Source organism: Arachis hypogaea, chromosome 4, assembly GCF_003086295.3.
Source record: "Arachis hypogaea cultivar Tifrunner chromosome 4, arahy.Tifrunner.gnm2.J5K5, whole genome shotgun sequence".
NCBI lineage: Eukaryota > Viridiplantae > Streptophyta > Magnoliopsida > Fabales > Fabaceae > Arachis > Arachis hypogaea.
This window is the reverse complement of record NC_092039.1, coordinates 36,578,915-36,592,243: the sequence shown is the minus strand read 5'-3', so window position 1 is coordinate 36,592,243 and position 13,329 is coordinate 36,578,915.

Below are 13,329 nucleotides of genomic sequence, written 5' to 3'. Positions count from 1 at the left end.
CCGGACGATTAATCAAATGGTCCGTCGAACTCTCCGAGTTCGACATTCAGTACGAATCAAGGAAAACTCTGAAATCACAAGTACTTGCCAACTTTGTATCAGAGATGACTAATGAAACACAACATACAGAAGCCAATTGGAGTATGCATGTATATGGAGCATCAAACAGAGAAGGCAGCGGAGCAGGGATACTGCTAAAGGAAGGAGAGAAAGTGATAGCCGAGCAATTACTACAGTTCCGCTTCAACGCAAGTAACAACCAGGCGGAATATGAGGCTCTGCTAGTAGGACTGAAACTCGCCCAACAACTAAGGATACCTTGGATAACAGTTTACTGTGACTCTTCACTAGTAATGCATCAAATCAAGGGCGAGTACCAGGTAAAAGATCCTTTGTTAGAGAAATATTGGCTTATAACAAAGGATCTCATCTCAAAATTCAGTAAATTTGATATTATCCATGTAAACCGAGAACAAAACACCAGAGCCGATGTGTTATCCAAATTAGCCACAACAAGGCAAACGGAAAACACACTGGCGCTGTTTCAACTAACACTCGATAAGCCGAGCTTTGAGCAGGATACAATCTTAAGCATCATGCAGGTACAAGATTGGAGAACACCCTTTCTCGATTACATCAATACAGGTGCCGTACCAAACGAGGAACCAAACTTGCCTCTCTTTCGAAGAAGAGCAAGCTTCTACACAGTAGTAGGAAATACCCTGTATAGACGAGGACACTCCCAACCACTCCTCAAATGCATTAGCAAGGATGAAGCCAAAGAAGTTATGGCAGAAACACACGAAGGGGTTTGTGGAAACCACATCGGCGGCCGAGCACTGGCTGCCAAAATATTACGAACAGGGTACTACTGGCCAACGATAAAAAGGGATTGTATTTCAAAAGTCAAGGCATGTGACAATTGTCAAAAGCACGCCACCATTTCAGAGATCCCAACCGAAAAGCTCCACACCATAGAGGTAAGCTGGCCTTTTGATAGGTGGGGACTGGACATCCTCGGACCTTTTCCGAAAGCGCCGGGCCAGGTAAAGTTGCTTCTAGTATCAATAAACTATTTCTCTAAGTGGATAGAAGCACAACCACTAGCACACATAACGGCAGATAAGGTGAGATATTTCCTATGGAAAAATATCATATGTAGATATGGCATCCCAAGAGATATAATCTCAGATAACGGGAGACAATTTACAGACCATAAACTCGCTACTTTTCTAACAAATTTTAACATTAAACATTACTTCAGCTCAGTCGAGCACCCGCAAACCAACGGGCAAGTTGAATCAGCTAATAGAATTATTCTGCAGGGCTTAAAGAAAAAGCTCGGTGAAGTCAAGGGGGAGTGGGCCGACCTCATTCCAGAAATCTTGTGGAGCTATAATACTACCATCCAATCTGCTACAGGAGAAACTCCTTTCAAGCTAGTATATGGTGCAGAAGCACTAATCCCAGTAGAGGTCAGCATCCCAACATTAAGGACCGAGCTTTACAATCAACAAAATAACTTGCAAGCTCAAACAACCGAGTTGGATCTCATGGAAGAAGAAAGAGACATTTCAGTCATAAGGCAACTGACAAACCCCATTTGTAGGGTTTATCTTGTATTGATTTTAGGGGATTTTATCACCTTTTGCCCACATTTATTCAATGAAATAGCATGGTTTTGTATATTCTCCTTTAATTGTGCTTAAGAGTGAAAACATGCTTTTTAGGTCTTAAAATGAATAAATTTAATTCACCTTGATTCCATTAGATGCCTTGATATGTTTGTTAAGTGATTTAAGATTTAGGAGGCAAAGATTGGATCAAGGGAATAAAGAAAGAAGCATGAAAAGTTGGGGAACTCATGAAGAAATGAAAGAACCGGAAAGCTGTCAAGCCGACCTCTTCGCACTTAAACGACCATAACTTGAGCTACAGAGGTCCAAATAATGCGGTTCCAGTTGGGTTAGAAAGCTAACATCCGGGGCTTCGAAACGATATAAGATTTGCCATAGTTGCTACAAGTATGGTGGCGCGCACGCGCATAGTACGCGCACGCGCCGTTGCTGCCACCTAGTCCACTTGAAGCAAAACGTGGCCAGCGATTTTAGAAGCCTTGTGGGCCCAATCCAACTCATTTCTGATGCTATTTAACCCAAGGAGTGAAGAGGGAAACACATGTTAGTTACCATTAGTCATAGTTTAGTTTTAGAAGTAGTTAGAAGTAGTTTCTAGAGAGAGAAGCTCTCACTTCTCTCTAGAATTAGGATTAGGATTAGGATTAGTTCTTAGATCTAGGTTTTAATCTTTGCTTTCTTCTACTTCTACATCTCAATTCCTTGTTGTTAGATTCATTCTTCTTCCATTCTTTTGTTGTAATTCCCTTTATGTTGTTCTTATGTTTTGTTGTAGATCTACTTTTGTCTCTTCCATTTCCTTTCAATTCAATAAGAGGTAATTCATAATAATTGTTCTTCTTTGCTTTTCTATTGTTGATCTCTTGTTTTTGTAGTTGTAGATTCCTTTAATTCTTGCATTTAATAATGATTACTTCTATTGCACTCTATGTGTTTGATAAAATGTCTCTTCTAGTTTTAGTGTAGATTTTGTTCCTCTTGGCCTAGGTAGAGTAATTAGTGACTCTTGAGTTATCTAATTCCTTTGTTGATTGATAATTAGAAGTTGCTAATTGATTTGAATGCCTCTAAAGCTAGTCTTTCCTTTGGGAGTTGATTAGGACTTGAGGAATCAAATTGATTCATCCACTTGACTTTCCTCCATGGTTAGAGGTTGACTAAGTGGGAGCAATGGACAATTTGCCATCACAATTGAGGAGGATAACTAGGATAGGACTTCTAGTTCTCATATCTTGCCAAGAGCTTTGCTAGTTGTTAGTTTATTTTCTTTGCCATTTATATTTCTTGTCTAAAATCTTAAAAACCCCAAATATAACTCACAACCAATAACAAGACACTTTATTGTAAATCCTAGGGAGGACGACCCGAGGTTTAAATACTTCGGTTTATAGATTTTAGGGGTTTGTACTTGTGACAAACAAATTTTTGTATGAGAGGATTATTGTTGGTTTAGAGACTATACTTCGACGAGATTTCATTTGTGAAATTCTAAACCGTCAAAAATCCAATCGTCAGCAACGAGCTACGAAACAGTTCATACATCGAAGACACAAAAAAGAGTAGCTCACAGGTCCTTCAATGAAGGAGACCTTGTACTCAGACGAACAGAAGAAGTGCAGAAACCTCCAACACATGGAAATCTAGCAGCAAATTGGGAGGGACCACTTCGAGTATTTAAGAATCTCGGTAAGGGGGCTAAATAAGCTAGAAACTCTGAGAGGAGATCAACTTCCAGAAACATGGAATGTCTCATCACTAAGGGAATATCAATCATAATACATACTGTAAATCTGCGGATGAAGGTACTCTTTTTCCCCTTCAAAAGTTTTTCCCAAACCACATGGATTTTACTCGAAGAGGGTTTTAATGAGGCCGGATGCCACAAATGATTGTACAAACGTCATTACTATTGCAAACAAACAACTAGCGTTATCATAATCCTGATAACTAACATATCTTATAATTAAAGAGTTAACAGTCAAGACAAGCCAGGTTTCATACTCGGCAACTAGCAAACATAAGCCGAGCATAATACTCGAAAATATCCAAAAGGCAAAACAAACAAAGTTAAACACATATCCAAAGGCCAAAGAGCCATACATAAGTTCACAAAATAAAACATAAATAAAGGCTTAATCTGCCTTGTCACCAATGCTGAACTCCTTGCTATCATCTCTAGCAGCAGCCTCATCATTCACAAGCTGGTCATTGACGACCACCTTAGTCACATATAGCTTTGTAACATCGGACTCAGGGAATAACACCTTCACCTGAGACACGGCTCGATCAAAACCTTGTGCAAAGGCCTCGTAAACCTCATGCTCCAGCTCTTTAATCCTTAACTCCAAACGATCATTCTCACCCTTAACAGTCTTAACTTGTTCAGCAGAAGCAAGTTGAATACGTCTCTCCTCAACAAGCTTGGTCTCCTTCAAACTCAGAGAAGAGGACAACTCAGCAATGGTTTTTTCTTTCTCTTGTACGGCCGAGGATAGCTCGGCAATATCCAAGGCGACCTTACGCTCCTTCTCCAAAGAAAGCTCTTGGCCCTTCCAACAGACACAATTCGCACACCGGTCACCTGCAACAAAGACAGAGGAGTCAAAACAGCATAAAGTACAAACAAGCAAAGCAAATTTAATTCCTCACTTGTAGAAAACGGCGTATTCCAACATGTCCGACGTCATCAATCATCTTTATATCATCAGAGAAACAGCAAAGCTCGTCAGCCATAACAAAAAAGGGGTATAGTTTACCCCACAAAGACCGAGTGTGCACATCCTCCAAATAACCGTGCAACCTTTTTTAAGACTCATAAGCTGATTCCACTCTCTGGAGCTACATAAATGAATCTCCTTTCTCCAAAAACGTCTCATCAATCTTCTCTTTCACATGACCCCTTTTTCGCTTCGGCTTATGGGTCGGATCAGGTTGAAATGCAGGACCTTTCTCGACATTAGTAGTCGAACCTTCTTTCTCCCCCTTTTTCCGCTGATTGAAAAATGACTTCAGCCCAGCAGTAGTGATAGTAGGAGCCTTGTCACCTACGCAAAAATCGGCAACATGAAAACAAACCAAACGAAGCACAATAACAAAACATAAAAAAACTAAATTACCTAGGTAATCCAGAACAGCTTGCCTATCGGTATCCCATTTCAACAACTCAGATACGAACAACAGACCTTTTGGACCCAACTTCTCAAACAAAAACTCCATTAAAATTTGTTCGTCACCCGACCTATCATCCACATCCAGAACTTGCATCGGCTCAGGACACCATGACAAAGGAAATTTCTCCACAAGGTACTCGTTTAGGTAAAAGGGAAACTCCTCAGGCACGCTTCTAACCTTAACGAACATGGTCTTAAAATCTTTAAAAGAGGACTTATAAAGACCAAAGATAGCACGGCAAGGATAACTACTCAGATTAACCCAGAGCCCACGACCAACCTCCTTAGCCTGAAATAACGAGAAAAAGAGCCTAAGAGACAGAGGATAATTAAGGAATTCCATAAAAATCTCGAAAGCCCTGACAAACCCCCACGAGTTAGGATGAAGCTGACTAAGAGCACAGTTCAACCAGTAAAGTACACCACATTCAAAATCAGTGAAGGGAAGCCTAACTTCTAGCTCAATAAACAAGCAGCTGTACATATAGAAAAAAGGTTAGTATCACGACGATGGAAAACACGATCACCAACGGCACAAGGAAGTATCTCTATCCTAATACCACTACCACTCCTAACCTATACATTAGAACCTAGCACATCAACCGACTCCCTATCACTTAATTGAGAAACATAACACCTAACCCTAGCATCAACCCAGCCATAAGGATCACCCTCACCAACTCCAGCCTTTTCCTCTTCCATTCAAAAAGTAAAGAAAACCAAAATGAGAAAGAAAGACGTAGCAGAGACGCGAATCAGCACTCACCTTTTTTGCTCATTTTCTCCAAAACGTAGAATCCCCGAATACCAAAAAAAATCAAAGGGTGCAAACATGTTTATTACACAGTAAAAAGAGCAATTACATATGAAGCGTTACCTTCCAATCCGAGCCATAAAAAAATCCACGATCAACACTCTACCAATCACACGGTTAGGGGCACCTTAAAATTCGCAGCACAAATCAAATCAATCACTCATTAAAGCACGAAGAACAAAGCAAGCATTAAATGCTGTAAATGTTTCAAAGTCACCAATAGAACTAAGCCGAGCTTGGGGGCTGAAGGGCACAGACGCAAAAACAAATCCTTGGCCGAGGTATATGACATTACCGAGAAAAAAAGCTCGCATTCGTTCTGTCCAAACCAAGGCAAGCTTGGGGGCTATGATACGTCACCACATACCTCGGCCACCCAAAAACCTCGAAACAAAAACAGATAAGGTCGGGCCCACTTATTTGAAAATAGGAACCGTGCTCAAAAAATCTGATCACCAAAATAGAATACAATAACCAACCTACAAACTCGGATTTATCCATAGCAAACGGGTAAAATAACGTCTATAAAGCCAAACTAGTATCCTCGGCTAAGGATCATGTTCTATTCTCAGTCTTTATATTTTACTTAATACACTCAGTCGAGATTATTATTGACTTGAGCGTCGGAGTATCTTTTGTAGGTATTTCCGCCGCGGCGTTTGGTCCTGGTCGACGATAGCTCTTCCTCTCTGCCAACAGTCTGTTCGGAATTGCTAAAATTCGGTCACCCCAGTACTTGGACGAATCACTAACAAACTCCGACAGCGCTAATTCCGAAAGCCGGAACCTCCTCATGTCAAGGAGAACAAGCTCCGTGGAGTGCAATTTCACATTCAGGCGAGGCAAAACCTCATTCCACTTTCCTAATTTCAAGTTTCCTTTGATAATATGCAAAACATTTTACCCCTGTATACGGATTTAATCTCATCCACTCAATTAGAATATTCTTGACTGGTGTTCAACCACATTCGTTTCACTTCCCCACCGAAAACAAACCCTATAAACTACAGAAAAATTTTCAAATATTTTTGAAATACCGATTTCTAGTGACTTTATAATTAAGATCAACAACTAAAACTATTAGAGCATTGATATTTCAAAAACACTGACATTCTTCCTAAGCTATAACAAGTAGAATACGATAACCTTTCACGAAATGACAATTGACAAGTCCATCAGCTTCCTTTATGAGATAAAAACACTTTTTTTATTAACTTGTATCACTTAATTAAATTCACAAGTATACACAAAGTTTCTGCAATTTTAAAGGTAGATTATTTTTCGTGTCAAATGTCTTAAAATGTACTGAATTTCGGTATTTTAACTTGATGTCCAAAATAAATAAATAAAGAAAACTCGTGTCTAAATTAGGATTTGATTTTTACTCTATATGCTAAATTTAACTCCACTTACAACTGAGTTCTTTTTTGTCGCTAATTGGACTTTTTTCGAGAAACTAACGCTAATAACTTTTTATCTAGAAGGGTTTTATTTTGTAGACCAATAAATGGAAGCAATTTTAATAATATAGGATGACTAATTGGCAATGCAACCGGAGGCTTCGAAGATTGGCGCACAGGTGAATGGTCTGAACAAGCAAGGGCAGTCGTAGTGCAACGACGACCACCAGAACCGCCGAATCTGAACTCGCACGCGGTAGTCTTGGATCTAATACGCGACACCGGTGACTCGAGCAATACTGTGGAGCTTGTGATGCGCAAACCGCGGCGGCATCATTACGAAGAGGCAGCAAGCAGACGTGCCTGGTTTGTTTCTCTAATCGTGGCTAAGCCACCACCCCTCACAGCGGCGGTATTTCCTTGGGATCGCAAAGAGGAGACCCAAACCATGAAGGAGCAAGAGAAAGTGGCAGTTTCAAGCGTAGGTGTGGCTAGAAGAAGTGGCGATCGACGGCGGGAATTGAAGGGCGTTTCTCCCATCTCACTGTTCAGCTGCATGGATGAGCAATGGACGGAGAAGGAGCGAACAGTTGCACTTTTGAAAAGGAGGACAAATGAAGCAGGTTTCTGGAAACACCTGTTGCCCTTAGGGTGGCAACGGGCGGGTAGGGGCGGGTTTTCGCTCTACCCGACTGATAAACCACTATTTTACGGTTTATCTTGTGCTCAATTAAGTGGTTTTTATCAGATTCTTCCCACATTTATCCATGTAATTAGCATGTTATACATTTACCTTCCTGATCTAATACTATGATTAAAAACCTGCTTCCTAAGCCTTTAAATTGTTAGATTATAATCTCTCTCTATACCATTCGATGCCGTGATCTGTGTGTTCGGTGTTTCAGGCCTTATAGGGCAAGAATGGCTTGGAGAACGGAAAGGAAGCTTACAAAAATGGAAAGAACACAAAGAAACAATAAAGCTAACCAGGGAGACGTGACGCGCACGCATGGCCGATCCGTGCACGTGATTTGGAGCATTCCATTGCAACGTGCATGCACACTTGACGCGCTCGCGTGAGTAACGCACAGGACGAGCGACGCGTACGCGTGACTAACACATACGCGTGATGAGGAGTTTTCACAAACGACATGCACGCGTGACATGCGCCACGTACAGCAGTTGCAAAAAATAGCTAGGGACGATTTCGGGCAAATTTTAGATCCAGTTTTCGGCCCAGAAAGACAAATTAGAGCCAGGGGACAGCAGAGACTTAGTAGATTGACGTATTGACAAAAAATAATCTCATTCATTAGTTTTAGTTTTAGTTTTGAATCTTGGAGAGAGAAATCACTTCCTCCTCTAGGGTTCTTCACATTCATAGTTCTTAGTTCTATGCTTTTGATATGGATATTGAGAAGATTGACTATCTCTGTTGAAGTTTATACTATTCTAGTTTGTTCCCTCATACCTTTACTCTTTTTATTGCACATTCACCCCGTTTAGATACGTACATTTATGTCTTTTGGATTTATTAATGCAAGGAACTATTTTTACCTTTAATTAATTCTCAGTTATTATTCAATTTATCATGTCTTCTCTTTATTCTCTTTTTATGCTTATGAACGTAGCACTCATGTCAAGGGAGTAGACTCCCGACTTGACTTGGGAGTTGATTGAGAGGAGACCCTTGAGTTGGGACTACTCAAGTGTTAATTCTAATTGGAAGTTGTTGGCTGACTCTCTAGTCTCTAACTCTAAACCTTCCTTCGGAGAGGATTAGGACTTGAGGATAGAGTTGATTAGCTAGTTACTTGACTTTTCTTTATTCAGTAAGGGATAACTAAGTAGAACAACAACCTATCGCTATTACACTTGGGAACATCCAACAAGGATAGAACTTCCGATTAATCTCCCAGTCAAGGCCTTTTTATCATAATTAATTAAATCTTTTATTAATTCTCTAGCTTTAATTCTATTCTCCAACTCCAAACTTCTCAGAAACTTCCTGATTAATAAATAGCACTCTCTCTATAACTCGTTGGGAAACGACCTGGGATTCATACTTCCAGTATTTTTATTCTTGTTTTGTGACAACCCTTTTAAATTGATAAGTGGATTTTCGTCGGTTAAGAACTATACTTGCAACGCTACTTTCATTATAAATCCTTAATCGGCTAATTTCTGCCACGTCACCGACCCCGCCCCGCCGTACAACAATTCGCATAGAACCGCTCCACTTTTATCTGTGGGCAGTAAAACGTTAAACCCTAACCCGCCCCACCTCTACCCACCCATATAATTATGAAAATCCAATAAATAAAATTAAATTTCAAAATTTATATAACCATCATCACATACATAACATAAATTAAAATAAAAATTTAAATATAATACAATATTATTAATCATTTATTAATTATTTTACATATATTATACATATTATATATTAAAATTTTATATATTATATATATCGGGGCGGATAAGAGCGGGTATTACCTAAATCCGACTCCGCCCCGCCCCTCCTAAAAACTCGCCCTGCTAAAAATCCATCCCAGTGTAGAGCAGATAATTATCCATTCCAAACGGGTAAAAGCGGAATAAATACCCGTGAGTTTGGGTGATATTACTATCCTAGTTGCCCTTAAGTGGTCAAAAATCTACCAGCTTCAAGTCAGCAACGTGTTTTTGTTAATGGACCAAAACTCACTGATAATTTTTGCTGAAGACATATTGAGAGGCCCATTGAGGGTTATTTATTTGAATTTTGGGGGGGGGGGGAGGGGGATCCTCGAAGGAATTTTGTGTTATATGGAATACGATAAGAAATAATTATTTTAAAATTATTTAATTTTTAAGTTCTTTAATAATTATAATTAAGAGTAATTGTATTTAGAATTTAAAGAGTATTTTTTTTTTACCAACTTAAAAGACAAATACTCTTCCCATCAAAATAATCTTATCTTCGAAGTTGATAAAAAAAAAAAACACTCACATACACTCACTTGTTGCAAAACATACATGAGGACCACTCCACCAAGACCTTCCATGCAAATTCATTTCATTTCATTAATTACTAATAAAGCGTCGTTGTGTGTTGGCCTAGACCCTGTACCGAAATTGGAAAAGGATTAGTGAAACATAAAATATATGACTAATGTTAGGTAGTTAATTTTTTTTAATCAATATTAACTTTTTTGAAAAAAATATTTTGTTTATTTTGATTCTAGATTTTACATTATAAATTCTCATACTACATTCTAAATTATAAAGCTTAAATTCTAAAGTTAACCAGTATTGATGTACTAAAAATTGATTCTATATATATATTTTTTTATAATACATAGATTTCATCATTACATTTTGTACTTATTAGCGGTTACATCTACAACAAATCGAATGTGATGTCTTCACATTTTTTACATTTACATTAAAACAAATGGGATGATTTTATAAATTTAGTATTTGAGAAATATTTATGGCCGAAGGAGTTGAGGTTTAATTATCCACTTTGAATATAATTGTTTTTATAGAAAAGAAATAGTTAATCAATATTATTTATCATTATATTAGAATTTTAGTAACAACTAACCAGTAACTGAAGGAACTTGTTAAAATGTTTTAAGAAGTAAATTTTCAATGAATTAAGTAATTAGAAGTTTTAAAGAAAAATTATCCTTAAAAATTTGTCACTAATCAAATATCAACAAGTGTATTGAATATCTGTTATCAAAGCTCAAACTAGCAGAAAAAACAAAGGGAGAGAAACAAAAATAAGTCGGCAAAGGCTACTAAGCTAAGGCCTGCATAGACTATATGTATATATATATATAGTGTAGGTTACAGGGGAGAAAAGAATGAAAAGATATAGCTCAGTTAACACTTAACAAGACAACATTCATCAACAGGTTAGTATGTGGTACATGTGCATGTTCTTCTGTTCTTGAAAAGATTTTATGAATTTATTAATTTACTAATAGGTTAGTATGTGGTACATGTGCATGTTCTTATGTTCTTGAAAAGATTTTATGAATTTATGAATTTACTAATTTACTAATTTTCATCGGGACCATATTGGACGTATATAATAGGGTAATTTACTAATTTACGACTTTATCTTTTTATTTTTAAGGTTTTATAAAAAAATATAATTTTATTATTTTTATTATTGTTTTTCGTTTTCCCTTTTTCAATTACAACGCAAACCAAACTACAGAAAGTCTGCTAATGTTTTGTTTTTTGTTTTTCTTGGGCAGGCACAAAACTCAGGAACTCAGGCGCAGAAAAATGAGGATGCAAAACAAGAATATAAGGCTAATTGTATTGGCAATAATTATAATTTTGATAGTCTTGATCCTTATTATTGTTCTTTCTGTCTGCCATGGATTCAAATGTGGAAAATAAGCACTCCATTCTTCGGACGCTCTATCTTTGTCATTCAAAAAATGTTACAAATCTCTTACTTTTAATAATTTTTCGTTTAATTGTCACCATTAATTATATAAATAACATTTTTCTTTTGTTATTTTGACGACTTTTTGTAATTATATAATGATGTGAAAAGATATCGTGTGACATACTGACATGACTATGGAAAATTAGCCCAAAACTATGCACTGTTTATGTGCTAGGAATTTATCCGATAATAAATTAAGTTATCATTACTGAAATTTATAAATTTTATTATATAGACTTTACTTATTAGTTCATTTTTAATCAATATAAAACTTCACCGCTCACTTACACTTAATAGTTAATACGAGGATTTAGATCGGTTTGAGTCAAAAATTCATTTAATTCGAATATTAATTTTATTTGTAGTACGATTTAGATTAGATAATTTTTTTTAAAAAAATTCGATTTAATTTTAAATGATTTGGATTAGATTGAATTTATGATTTTACAAATTAAAAAGATTAAATACATAAAACAAATTTTAACATTAAATTTTAAATAATCAATAATATAATATAAAAAATCTCAATAATATCTTAAAAAATCAATAATAATATAATAATAGAAATAAAATTATAAGTTAATTAAAATAAATAAATAATTTTTATTTGAATATAAAATATTTATTAAATAATAATACATAAATAATATAAAAATACATATTATAGCACATTGTGTAGTTTAGATTGGATTGGATCGAATTTGAGAAATAGATCTAAATTTCGATCCGACCTATGTGGTTTGCAAAAAATAAAATTCAATTAAATTCAAATTAATACAGTTTTAATCGATTGTCGATTTGAATTGAGTTTAGATTTTATTTGAAGCTTTATGATGACAAACATAACTGATTATTTTCTATTATAATCTTTATGACGAGCAATGCAAGAATCAATCAAGGATAATCAATCAAACAAGTTAGAATCATGCAACGCATCTACATACATTAATAAAAAGGACAGTGCTACGGTGCGGATGCTTATTTTTTTCAGCATGTACTGAAAAGACGTGGCTATTGACAAACAGCAACGTGTGTAAAAATTGTTCCATTGAACGAGACAGCTGCTGCATTGAACGAGGCAGTTGCTGCATTAAGTTCAGCTGCTGCAGGTCTTGTCGGCTGTTTGGTTTCTAATTATGTGAAATTAGGGGTCATAATTAAGTTTTTGGGCTTTTTTGTTGTTGACTCACCAGGTATGATAAAAGAATGGGTTTGGGTTGTTAATGGACCTTATGAATCCATGGAATAACATAAAAAAAAGAGTTGGGTTTAGTGGAAGTATTATTTGACCTCGGAAATAATAATAATAATAATACAAAAATAAATTAATAAATTTATGTACAAATATATGTGTGGTCTAATTTATTTTTAATGTATATTTATATTCTAATATTTATTTTATAGAGTTAATAGTTAAATTCGTTTCTGAAAGATCATCCATTTTTTAAATTAGTCCTCAAAAAATTTTTAGTCATATTAGTCTTTAAAAGATAAAAGGTAAGTCAAATTGGTTCTTTCGTTAGTTAGATGATGACATGTTACGTTAAGTACCACGTGGCATGATAACGTATCAGGTTAAGTGCTATGTGGCATAATGACGTGATAGGTTAATACCACGTGTTACAAGATGATTGGTTGGCGTGTCAGTTCAATGACACCTAGCATGCTGCATGTCACTTGACATGTAAAAAAATTATTTATAATTAAAATAGTTCCTGAAAGTCCAAACGTAAGTTATTTTCATTCCTAAAATTTTAAAAATTAATCAAATTAGTCCTTATATAAATTTTTTATTTTTTTCGTAATATTAAATTTAAAATATTTTTTGATAGTATTAATTTTAATATATTAT